The following is a 3,994-nucleotide window of genomic DNA, read 5'->3' on the forward strand; positions in this document are numbered from 1 at the left end:
CCAGATGGTAAATGGGTTTTCAATTGCAGAGCGGGTATTGGATTGGGTTCCTCATCAAACACATTTCACCAGCATGATCACAGATAGTGATGTTGGTACACGCTTGTTCTCTCTCAGTCAAATAATTTCACTTATTTTGAATGAGTCATTTCTAAACAGCAATTTACACTGAAGAGGTGCAGCTCACTAATGTCTCTTAGACTCTTTAATATCAAATTGTCCCTTGGATGAATAACCTTTGACAATACTTGAAGAGGAGTTCCATATTTTTTAAATGTCTTCCCTCATGCATGTATGCAGAATATTACGTTTGTATAATATGAATGTTGTCCTTAAATTTTGTCATTATTTGTGTTCAGTTTTTTTAAGAAGTCATATTTTGACTTGCCCATATTTAAAGGCACATCTAAATGTCAGGTTTGAGAAATCACATTGCCCTAGCCAAATCTTCCCAGAATGCATTTTGAACGTTTGGCAGACAACAATGGGTGCAGCATGTTAGTAGATCAACTGTCCGCATCTGTTGCATGAGCAAACATGATTGCCCCCATTTTTGTGCAAACCTTTGTTAAATATAGGTAATACTTTGTGTTGATGTTGAATTCACTTTGATAAATTGAGACAAGATCGTCACTATTTCAGCATATATTTTTGTGACTTTTTTTTTTATGTAGTCAGACTGCCCTACAGTCTGAAATCTATCATTCTGGCTTTTATTTATATTGTATTTCTAAACCTAAGGTTGAGTAACAATGTTCGGGTAGCTAATTTAAAAATGAAAGCCTAGGATTGCCCGGGGTGCTGTTTGATTCAGTATGACCAATAAATACCGTTACAGGGTAGCCAGGGACTGAGCAAGATATATACTGCCCTCCAGTGGTCATGGGACCTTTTTTTTCTTTTTTTTTTTTTAATAATTTGGAAACCAACTCTCCTCAAACTGTAATATGAGCATATGCACTGTGAATAATCTCATTCTAAAAATGATATGCGAGAAGTCATCCCAGTCAAAAGTACAAGAGCTTTTAGGTGTCGCGGCAACACATTATCAAATTTCATGGGTAGCACATAAAACCTCCTTTAATGTGAGAATGACTCACAAATGCTTTAACTTAATCACGTTAAACATCAAAATCCACGGGTGTCAACAAATCAGTTTACAAGTGTTTTGCTCTAAGGAGCAAAAGTATTGATCATCAGCAGAGTGTTGTGGAAAAGTGTTAATGACAATCCTCTGTTTCCCACGCTTTTAAAGTCTTATGTCACAGTTTCTGTTAATATGATACTATTAGTATCATACTAATCAAGAAGGGTTTGATTTGTCCTCAAACAAAAAAACAAATATTAAAAAAAAAATAATTGTAACTTTGCCTTATGCGTGCATTATTTCCAATGACCACCAGAGGACGACTCCTCCATTTGGCTCAGAAAAGCTTTCAGTACAAGCTCAGTGTCACTTGGGGGATTCAACTCGGCTTTTTATTCTATCATATTTACCAGTGAGTTGTTGCTACAAAAGAGATGAAGAGCTGGCTCTCACCGGACACTTTTTGACAAATGAGCTTGTTTTGGCAGTTGGGTCCAAGATTAAGCTACTTACACATGGACCTGCATGCACTGTGCAGTGGCGGTTCTAAACAGTTTCATTGGGGTGGCAGAATGTTCATTTGAGAAGACTGAGGTTACAACTCCCTCTGACACACACGTACACACACACACTACATACACCCTGGCATTTTTATGTATGTTATGTGAATAACAGCTCAATGTTGAGCACTAACCCAGTCTTTGTAGGTCAGGGGTGTTCCAGCACTTTGCAATGAGGGCCAGATATGGTGAGGTGAAAGTCTGTGGGGGTCGACCGCCTAGTTGCTTTAACTTTTTTACAGCGTGGGCTATCAGTCACAGTTTTGTAATTTGCAAGTTTCATCCGGTAGTTCTTCTTGATATTGAATTCATAGAAAAAAGATGGAACTAAGCAAACACTTGTTTTCTATTTCTGTGAAAAAAAAATAGTGTATTTTAAAATGAAGACGAAACCTATTGTATTCACTATGCACCCTTACACAGTGAATACTACAGAAGTATCTATAAATACCAAAATAAATATCTCCATGTTCTGTGAGGTCCAAAATGCATTTTACGAGTCGTGAATATGCTCATACAGGAACAAGCAATAACAAAATCTAATCTCAAAATATCAAAATGAATGCAAATGATGCCATCTTGGTAGGTGATGAAACAGTAGGGGAAGTGGAGGGGTGTTAACTTGCAGCAAGCCAGCAAAGGATTGTGGGTAGCTGTGGAGAGGCCAATGAGAGCCCCTTAAAGTGATCGCTGCCAGGCACCACCACCCACCCATGCTTGTTCCTCAGCCATCACTGTGGCAACAGTGGTGCGTGATGGGTGACTCGTGTGTGTGTGTGTGTGTGTGTGTGTGTGTGTGTGTGTGTGTGTGTGTGTGTGTGTGTGTGTGTGTGTGTGTGTGTGTGTGTGTGTGTGTGTGTGTGTGTGAGTGAGTGAGTGAGTGAGTGAGTGAGTGAGTGAGTGAGTGAGTGAGTGAGTGAGTGAGTGAGTGAGTGAGTGAGTGAGTGAGTGAGTGAGTGAGTGAGTGAGTGAGTGAGTGAGTGTGAGTGAGTGAGTGAGTGAGTGAGTGAGTGAGTGAGTGAGTGAGTGAGTGAGTGAGTGAGTGAGTGAGTGAGTGAGTGAGTGAGTGAGTGAGTGAGTGAGCGAGTGTGAGCGAGTGTGAGCGAGTGTGAGCGAGTGTGAGCGAGTGTGAGCGAGTGTGAGCGAGTGTGAGCGAGTGTGTGCGAGTGTGTGCGAGTGTGTGCGAGTGTGTGCGAGTGTGTGCGAGTGTGTGTGTGTGTGTGTGTGTGTGTGTGAGTGTGTGAGTGAGTGCGCAAGAGTGAGTTTTTGACTCTTGAAAGCCAAACCCAAAATGATGACCTTGGTACTTGAATAAAGAGAAGACAAATGTTACAAGATACACTGCAATTAAATAAAGTAACACAAGGCAAACACCCCTCCATAAATCGTCAACCTGACAGTGGTGGAGGGTTTGTGTGTTCCAGTAATCCTAGGAGCTAAGTTGTCTAGAGCTTTATGCCCCTGGCAGGGTCACCCATGGCAAACAGGTCCTGGGTGAGGGGCCAGATAAAGCATGGCTAAAAAAAACCAACAACCTTTTGATGAATAAAATAAATGGACTCCATTTTCCCTTGCCGGACGCGGGTCACCGGGGCCCTCCTCTGGGTCCAGGCCTGAAGGTGGGATGCCCGAGGGCTGGGCCTGCATCCATGGGATTCAGCCGGGCACAGCAGATAAAGACAAATTTTTACTTATGAGCAATTTTAGATTTTGTTGCGAGTCATTTGATATTCCCTCTTGTTTTGAAATCATTGCAGTTCTGTTTCCTGTGTTGGTCTACTGGTTCGCACGTCCGCCTCACAGTGCAGAGGTTGTGGATTCGATTCCGCCTACGGCCTTACTGTGAGGAGTCTGCATGTTCTCCCTGTGCTTGCGTGGGTTTCATCTGGGTACTCTGATTTCCTAACACATCCCAAAAACCTGCATGGTCACCCAAATGAACGCGCCAAATTGCTCGAAAGAATGGTTGTGTGTGCCCTGCGAGTGACTGGCAATCAATTCAAGGAGCTGCCCGAAGTTAGCTGGGATAGTTTCCAGCACACCCGCGTTGTGAGGACAAGCAGTTCAGAAAATGGATGGATGGATAGATATCCTTTTGCCACTAGCACATTTGTGCATTAGTTCATTAAGATGCTCTGTTCTTTGTTTTTATTCATCAATTCCTCACCTCTTCCACAATTTTATAAGCAATTATTGTCTAACCAGTTTTTGTACAGCATAAAAAAAAAAAATCAGCAGCGTTCAGAATTGACTGTTGTCATGGCTATTGCAAATCTGCCAGCGTCTGGTTGTCAAGGCTGGTATGTTTGACAAAGATATTGTCTGGAACAATGATTCATTTCACACT

The sequence above is a fragment of the Syngnathus floridae genome, chromosome 2, assembly GCF_059516105.1.
Source record: "Syngnathus floridae isolate MCC-2025c chromosome 2, RoL_Sflo_1.0, whole genome shotgun sequence".
Classification (NCBI taxonomy): Eukaryota; Metazoa; Chordata; class Actinopteri; order Syngnathiformes; family Syngnathidae; genus Syngnathus; species Syngnathus floridae.